General features: G+C 44.2%; 1 protein-coding gene across 1 annotated transcript in view; it reads right to left on the bottom strand.

The window, feature by feature from the left end:
- APBB1IP (amyloid beta precursor protein binding family B member 1 interacting protein) overlaps window positions 1-9,137 on the bottom strand; it is a 75,341-nt gene extending 66,204 nt beyond the window's left edge. Inside the window, 1 exon segment of the mRNA XM_019972969.2 lies at window positions 9,027-9,137. The gene's annotated coding sequence lies outside the window, so the exon portion shown is untranslated.
- Window positions 9,138-9,349: the final 212 nt, after the last annotated feature.

The following is a 9,349-nucleotide window of genomic DNA, read 5'->3' on the forward strand; positions in this document are numbered from 1 at the left end:
TTCTAGTGTGGCTTCTTGAAAATGTAAAGTTATTTATGTGGGGACTTTCCTGGCAGTCCAACGGTTAGGATGCCGCACTTTCACTGCAGGGGGCATGGGTTCAATCCCTGATCAGGGAACTAAGATCCTTCATGCCGCATGGCGTGGCAAAATAAATAAATGAATAAAAATAATCTATGTCGCTTGCATTATACTCGTGTTGGACAGGGCTCCAGAGAACCAGAGTTTTCTGTCTTTACAAGTGCTAAGCATTTTGACTCAAAGGTGGTAGACTGTGGGGATTGTACCATATAAATGTGATCTGAGTACTACGCACTAAGATTTAAACCCAAATCTCCCCGTTTCCCTTCCCCCTGCCCTGTATGCTCCAGCTCTGCCGAACAATTTCATGCATGTAGTGCCTGAGATAGCTTTCTTCCACTGGGCCTCCTGGAAATATCTTTATCCTTCAAAATGCCTTTGGTTCCCCCCATACTATGTCTTCCCTACAGTCACTCCCATCACCGTCTTATGCTCATCACAAACTGGAATGTGTTTATTTGCAGGCCTGGGTCTCCCAGTAGGCCAGAAGCTTCTGGAGCTTTGGTGCCATATCTTATTTTGTTTTACACCTTCTACTCTGTCTGGCACATGATCAGCCCTCAACAGATATAAGACTGGAGAAAAAGTTCCAGTGTCAGCGTGTTCAGCAGAGTGTTATTCAACTTGAGTGTGCATGTAAGCACAGAGCTCCCTTCTGTGAATCTCGAATGAGGGGCACTTTTCTGCTCTGATGGTCAGGGCAGTGAGCTCCCTGGACGTTTCAGCCTTTCTCTTCTATGGCAATCTTGGGAGCCGCTTGCTCACAGCATCGCACTGCACTTACCCACGTCCCGGGCCCAAGCCACTTCATTTCTGTTTGCCACATACAATGGCAGAAATTTAAGTACCATGTCAGTCAACAAATAGTCTTAATCTGCTAAGAAACAGTCTTGACTTGCTAAGCCATATCATCTAGGAATTTAACTAGAAGGGAGTCATTCCCCTTAAAAAATAATAAAATAAATGATTTTTTTAATGCCACATCCCAAACTTCATCAGTTCATTGACCCATCAACTGGGAATTTTATGTTAGCAGCAGAGATGAAAGAGTTCATTAATACCATAAATACAGTAGCTTTAGACAAATTCATTTAGTTAGCTCACTGAATTGAGATCATTCTGTAAACTGCCTGAAAAAGATTTTGTGGTATTTTTTTCTGTCAATAACTGATTTGTTCATCCTTTTCTTTTTGAGACGAAATTCTAATAATGCACTTAACTGAAAAACAAACTTTCGCTTGTGGGGGAAAAAATAAGTCTACGACATGAACTGTGATGCAGACAATGAAGTAAGCAGAATTCCACTAAGTGCTACTATGTCACAATTATACTGCCCTGACACCTACTGTAGCCAAAACAAATGAAATGTCAGCTATCTTGACCTCAGTAGTTACTTCCTAGAAGCCACTTCCAATGTCAGGGCAATGTTACCTACCACTCTTCAACAGCTGCTAGTGAAGTCTTGGCCCTGCTCTAACTCGTGCATCCATTTAAAATCCATCTGGTTTTAGATTTTGAAAATATAAGTATCTTAACCTTGGGGCACAAAAACCTCCTTTGTGCAAAGGGCCGTTATCTTCCCTTCCTCAGAATCCTGATGTTAAACTCATAATCTTAGAGGTGACTTCCCTGATGGTCCAGTGGTTAAAAATCCACCTTTCAGAGCAGGAGACGTGGGTTCAATCCCTGGTCCGAAAACTAAGATCCCACAGGGCACAGGGCAACTAAGCCCACGAGCCACAACTAGAGAGAAGCCTGCATGCTCCAGTGAAGAGTCAATGTGCCGCAACTAAGACCCAACACAGCCAAATAAATAAATAAATTCCCAAAACCCTCACAAGCACAGAAACCTTTTACAAGGCCCATGTCACTGGTTGTGAATTCATGTATAAGTATGGGGCTTTTCAATATTCATTTCCCGCTCTCTCCTTTATTAAAAAGAACTCTCACTGTCTTGAGTTTCAAGGGCATGAAATGTTACTGATTAGCTGACTATATTCTTATTTCATTTATATGATAAAGATTGCTGGTCAATTCTTTCAGCAAGTTTCAAAAGAAGAGTTTAAAGCATTAGGATCCTAAAGACCTAGTTTTACATCCCAGTTCTTAAAATGTAATCTTGGGTAAAATTCTTAACACTCTCTAAACTGTCATTTCTAATCTGTACAATGAGAATTAATGATAGTACCTTCCCCAAAAGTTACTTAGGCTGAATGACTGTAGCCTTTTATGTAATAAGCACATAGTGATAACAAGTTGACATTTCATATCCATGTCCAAAACTTTCTTTTTCCAGATTTTTCAATTTATTTTTAATTGGAGTGTAATTCCTTTACAATGTTGTAGTTTCTGCTGTACCACAACATGAGTCAACTATATGTATACATATGTCCCCTCCCTCTGAAGCCTCCCTCCCCAAAACTCAACTTGTCACAGCTTTCCCTCTAAACTGCCCACGTGGTTGATGCCACTTCCATCCTTCTCATTGTTTGGGTCAAGAACTTTGGAGACATCTTTGGTTCCTCTTTCTCTGAAATCCCACATCCACTTTGCCAGGAAATCCTGTTGGCTCTGCCATTAAAATATATGCCGATTCCCAAAGCTTCTTAATAGATTTCTGACTTTATCCAGCTTTTTGTCAAGCAATCACAGTGAGCCTTTGACATGTAAGTGAGATCACATTATTCCTCTTCTCAGAATCCTGTAACGGCCCCTCAGTTTAACTCAATGTAAAAGCCAATGTTTTCATGATGGGTTACAAGACCCTACGTGATCTGCCATCTCTTCACCTTCCCCCTATGTCTCCAACCACACCTCCTATTACCCTCTCCCTCCAGGCCACACAGGTGCCTTTTCCCTCGAAGGCACCAGGCTTACCTGTGCCTTATGGCCTCAGCACTAGCTGTTCCCTCTGCTCAGAACACTGTTCCCTCAGACAGTCAGCTCCTTCAAACCCTGGCTCAGGTCTTCCCAATGAGGCCAAGCCTGACCATCTTATTTAACCCCGCAATTTTATTTCGTTCAACTTTATCTTTTTAAATGGGACTCTTCACTCACCAATATTATTTACTTATTTTTGATGCTTACTGATGATTATCTGCGTCTCCTAACTGGAATACAGCTCCCCAAACGCAGAGATCTCTGTCTCTTTCATTCACCTGGAATCAGTTCAGTTCAGTTCAGTTCAGTCACTCAGTCGTGTCCGACTCTTTGCATGAATCGCAGCACGCCAGGCCTCCCTATCCATCACCAACTCCCGGAGTTCACTCAGACTCACGTCCATCGAGTCAGTGATGCCATCCAGCCATCTCATCCTCTGTCATCCCCTTCTCCTCCTGCCCCCAATCCCTCCCAGCATCAGAGTCTTTTCCAATGAGTCAACTCTTCGCATGAGGTGGCCAAAGTATTAGAGTTTCAGCTTTAGCATCATTCCTTCCAAAGAAATCCCAGGGCTGATCTCCTTCAGAATGGACTGGTTGGATCTCCTTGCAGTCCAAGGGACTCTCAAGAGTCTTCTCCAACACCACAGTTCAAAAGCATCAATTTTTCGGTGCTCAGCCTTCTTCACAGTCCAACTCACCTGGAATAGTGCTTGGCAAATATTTTTTTGGATGACTGAATTCTATTTAAAGTAGAAATTGAAGTCATATGGAAATTAGCAGTTCCTAACTTACGTATGCTTTACCATACTTAAAAGTTACAGTTATCCTCTGATATCTTGGTTACTTCATTAATAACTAAGATTCTACTACTTCCATGGTACTTCCTCTTCAACATTTGTAATCCACTTTGTTTTCATGCTATTTAAATTAAAATAAGTTCTCTTTACTTTATAGGACACTCTATTTATGACCACGCTTTGAGTCAGTGAAGATTCTAATTTCAGTTTCCCAGGGGACTTCCCTGGAGGTCCAGTGGCTAAAATTCTGTGCTCGAAATGCAGGGAGCCCAAGTTACACACCTGGTCAGGGAAGTAGATCCCGGATGTGGCAAGTGAGACCCAGTGCAACCAAATGAATAAACTAATAATAAATAAATATTAAAAAATAATTTCAGTTTCCCAAGTACCAATATACTCTAATTCCCAGTTTGATATCTTTGTAAATGTATTTACCTGCTTTCTAAATCCTTTTCAAATAATCAGCACAGTCAGAATAATGATGACCTCTATCAAGAAAAAGTGAAGTGAAGTCACTCAGTTGTGTCCAACTCTGCAACCCCATGGACTGTAGCCTACCAGGCAAGAATACTGAAGTGGGTTGCCATTTCCTTCTCCAGGAGATCTTCCCAACCCAGGGATTGAACCCAGGTCTCCCACATTGTAGGCAGACGCTTTACCATCTGAGCCACCAGGGAAGTCCATCAAGAAAAAAGGGTAATGCTATTGAGAGGAAGTCAGAGGTACTAATATTATTTTACTTCTTAAGCTAGATGATATGTATCCTGATGTTGGTTTTATTATTATTTGCTGTAATAATATGTATGGGCTTGCCTTGTGGCTCAGCTGGTGAAGAATCCACCTGCTATGCAGGAGACCTGGGTTCAATCCCTGGGTTGGGAAGATCCCCTGGAGAAAGGGAAGGCTACCCACTCCAGTATTCTGGCCTGGAGAATTCCACAGACTGTATAGTGCATGGGGTTGCAGAGAGTCGGACACAACTAAGGGACTTTCACACACTCACGTATGTATCTTACATCATCTACTGTATTTATGGAATATTTCATAGTGAAAAAGGGAAAATAAATCTAATGTTTGCTTGTTCTATCACTCTGTATTTTCCCTCCAGTTTGATATGATCTATGGACATAAATCTTCTGGCCAGTTTGCGCAAACATAACTATTGTGTGATTTAGCATTTATCCCCACTCCCAGCCTGCAGCCATTTCACTGATGAGTCTGTGATATGAGATCAAATCAGAAGGATCCCCAGCAGAAGTAGGAAAAAAAAAAAGCTACTCACTATTCATTGATTTAATTAACACAGCCCATTATCAAGAGGATTGGAAATATAATAAAGCTAAAAATGAAACCACATGGGGACTTCCCTGGTGGTCTAGTGGTTAAGACTCCATGGTTCCAATGCAGAGGGTATGGGTTCAATCCCTGGTCTGGGAACTAAGACCCCACATACTGTGCAACACAGCCAAAAATTAAATCAAATGGTTGCTGCTAAAGAAGATTATTTTTTCGAAAGACATGTTTTCCCACTCTAAAAAGGCATGTTCTTTGCTGGGCCTACCTTCACTTCATCCTCCCTGACCCCCGTGCGGTGTAGGAATCTGATGGGTGCTCCCACAGCACAAGGCCTTGGTCGTGTGTGGGGCTGTAATTGCCCATTTATGTCTCCCCTAGTAAACTCGAACTTCACTGAGGAAAGGCCTCCTGTTCTTTTTCACCATTTAAGCCCTTGCCCTTGGTATAGCGCCTCAGTGCTGGTGTTATACTGACTCAGTTCAAAGGTCAGCTCTGCTTCTCACTCCCTGGGTAAGCTTCTTAACCTCTCTGCACTTTCATTTCCTCAACGATAAAGGGTTAACAGTGGTATAAGCCCACGTGCGTGCATGCAGGTACGCTAAGTTGCTTCAGTCGTGTCCAACTCTTTGTGACCCTATGGACCATAGCCCGCCAGGCTCCTCTGTCCATGCAATTCTCCAGGCAAGACTACTGGAGTGGGTTGCCATGCCCTCCTCCAGAGATCTTCCTGACCCAGAGATAGAACCCAAGCCTCATTATGGTTCCTGCACTGGCAGGCAGGAAACAGCGCCACAGGGGAAGCCCCATAAACCCAGCATGTGAAGCTTACTGAAACAACACATCCACATTAGTTAACACAGGGTCTGGTACAAAATATAAGCTAAATAAATATAATAACTGTTTATGATGACCAGTTGGTGATAAAGAGGAAACTGAGTTGACAGAGAAGAAAGACTAGCTCTTATAATATGATTCTTGGTGATTCAAGTGCATAGATGATGTTTAGAAAATGTTTGGAAATGGTGTCAGGAATTCAAGCTTTAGAACAGGAGCTGAGAAGGTGTGGTGCCTTGGGGCGATGCTATAGGTCTGCCTGCTCAAGCGTCAGGGTTGGTAGGGGGCCAGCTGGGTCTCAGGGCTTAGACGGATGGATTGATGGTACCACCCAGAAGAGGTACTAATATCACTGGACATTTAGTAAATGTTATTTGAGTCCCAACTATGGTGCAAGGAATTTGGCTAGGTGATGGGGATGCAGTGCAATTGTAAATGTTTTGGTGTGACAGACTAAGGCACACAATTTATTACAAGGTTCTGCACTACTAAAAGGTACTGAGCATAAAAATAATTAACACTGAAGATGATTAGAAGTAAATTAAAATCATGTTTGTGAAAGTGGGATGGTTTAAAGAAACTGGAAGTGGTATATTAAATATAGGCATTTTCAGCGATGCATTTTTAAAATGCTTTTTATGTGAACCATTTTTAAAGTATTGAATTTGTTACAATACTGCTTCTGTTTTATGTTTTGGTTTTTTGGCTTCAAGGCATGTGGGATCTTAGCTACCTGACCAGGAATGGAACTGGTATGCCCTGCATTGGAAAGGAAAGTCTTAATCATTGGACCACTTAATCAAGTCCCAGCAATGCATTTTATGAGCAGTTCATTCTAATAGTAATATGAAGATATCTAGAACTTTTAATTTGTTATTGAAAAAAGTCAAAAAATAGTAGGTGATTGGTATACATTCTCAGGATATAAAAATACAAAAGATTTAATAGACACTACAAAATTTAGTGTTAAGTGTTAGTTGCTCGATCATGTCCAACTCTTTGCAACCCCACGGACTATAGCCTGCCAGGCTCCTCGGTCCATGAAATTTTCCAGGCAAGAATACTGGAGTGGGTTGCCATTCCCTTCACCAGAAGATCTTCCCATCACAGGGATCGAACATGGGTCTCCTGCATTGCAGGCAGATTTTTTACCATCTGAGCCACCAAGGAACAAAACCTAGTAAGCAGTGCTTAGGATTTAAAGAAACTGAGTCATAAAGTAATCCATATTACAAAGTTATATTTCCTGAGAATTAACACTTGAAAAAATTTGAAATCGATTATATAGACCTACCCAACCTTGGGGTCATCAATTTCCTATTGAAGTTTTTCAATAGAATGGAAATGCGCCTTCTTACATGTTGACCAGAAATCTACTGTTTCTTGAGGAACTTCTCAGAAACAAAAGACCTCAAAAGATTTGACTCTAACATCTGTTATCATCATTTTCTCCATTCTTTTTTGTTAGTGATCAGCCATTCTTTGTCAGCATTCAAGACAGGACAGATTCAAAGAATTCTGGAAACTCCTCAATTGCTATTTTAATGATAGATATCAGGTAGGCCAGTAATCTTTACTGATAAGGTTAGAGAGATCAAAGCAACTTAATTAACATCATTTTTTCTCTAGCTAAAGGCAGGTCTGGAAAAGAACCCAAGTCTCCCAAATATCCGGGAAAGATATAAATATCAGTAATAATGTGAAAATGACTAAGAATCGGAAAGAAAGTGAAGTTGCTCAGTCGGGTCCTACTCTTTGCGACCCCGTGGACTCTAGCCTGCCAGGCTCCTCTGTCCATGGGATTCTCCAGGCAAGGATACTGGAGTGGGTTGCCATTTTCTTCTCCAGGGGATCTTCCCAACCCAGGGAACGAACCTGGGTCTCCCACCTTGCATGCAGACTCTTTACCATCTGTTTCCCTGGTGGCTCAGAATCTGAAGATGACATTAAATTTCTTAGACCTTTCACAACACGTTGAGCAGACAGGAAACACCACCATGAAGACCTTACAGAAATTTCCTAGTAGATTCTCTGTTAATTTTGCTAGCCAGCGTTACTGTAAGGCTGCCCATGGGCTGTCCCAGTATTTCAGTATTCGGGCCAGAGAGAAAATTGACCCTGAGGTTTACTCAAAGAGGCAAAGGCCTGGAAACCTCCATTCGGAGGCCTAGACTTTAAAATCAGTAGTAGTTAGTACTCTGGCCTTTGTTTAAACCACGTTATACCTGAGCAGTAATAAACCCCTGAGCCTTTTCTGTTTGTTATTTCTGCTGATACTCCATTTCTTTCTATAACAATTGCATTTAAAGTTATTTTTGAACCGCTTTGCAGTGAGTAGCACCAGGAACAAACACATTTAGCGTTCCACAACGGTCTGAACGATGAGATACACCTTCCCTGAAGGAAGATAAGGGGTGCGCTTGGATGAGGTATTCTGGGGGACCCCTACCCGAGATCCTCCTGGATATAACGACATCCTGGTTAATTTGCTTCGTGCTTCTAAAAGGACGCTCTGGATATTCATTCCAAACAAAATTACAACACCTGTGCCTGGTGTCCAGCTCGTTCCTCTCTGCTATTTTAAAGCGAAAAGGACAATAATTCGGATGCAAAGTTATTTTTAAAAAGAAGAAACAGCCGTCTGAAAGTTTTCAAGGAAAGAAACACTAGGACGCGACAGACTTGTGACCGTCACTCTCAAATTCTCACATGACCTGCACTCAATGCACGGCGCCCGGAAATGCCCCCGGAAATGCCCCCTGGAAATGCCCCCTGAAATGCCCCTGGAAGCCCTTCAGCACTGGTCAGGCTGCGGCTCCCGGACCCGCTGGACAGGAGAGGGTACACCGGTTCCCCGTCTGACTTGGGAGCAATTTTCTGGGCAGGAAATCAGTCAAATCTGACGAAACCCAACTCGGGGAAGGCGAACCCCAGCCCCAAACCCCGCGGAGCTGGGTCAAGGGCAGGGGTCGGCGAAGGGCACCGCCCTCCAGGGCCCAGCGGAGCCGCGCGTTCACCGGGCCCGGCCTCGGGCACGACCCTGGTCGGGAGACATCCCGGGGAGGGGAGTCGGGGGCCGGGGCGGCCCGGGTGCCGCTCCCAGGGCTCCCGGGGCAGGCGGGCCGGCGCCACTTACCTCGACGGCTGCTCGGGGCGCGCGGGCACTTGGCGGAGACTCGTGCGCGGGGCAGCTTCGGGGCGGCGGCCGGGAGGCTTCGCGGAGCGCGGGCTGCGCCCCGGCTCGGGTCGGCGGCTGGGGAGGAAGTGGTGTCAGCCCGGCCCGGCCCTCGCGGCGCGCAGACGTGGGGCGCTCGGCGCGCGGCTCCGCATGGAGGTGCGAGGAGGGCGCCTGGTGGGAAACACCCACGGACGCGGATGCAGACGCCTGAAGCCCCGGGGCCGCTTTTTCCGACTCGAAGGCTCTGTGCCTCCGCGCATCTTACCCCTCCCCCTCCCCAC

This window comes from Bos indicus, chromosome 13 (assembly GCF_029378745.1).
Source record: "Bos indicus isolate NIAB-ARS_2022 breed Sahiwal x Tharparkar chromosome 13, NIAB-ARS_B.indTharparkar_mat_pri_1.0, whole genome shotgun sequence".
In the NCBI taxonomy this organism is placed as follows: Eukaryota; Metazoa; Chordata; class Mammalia; order Artiodactyla; family Bovidae; genus Bos; species Bos indicus.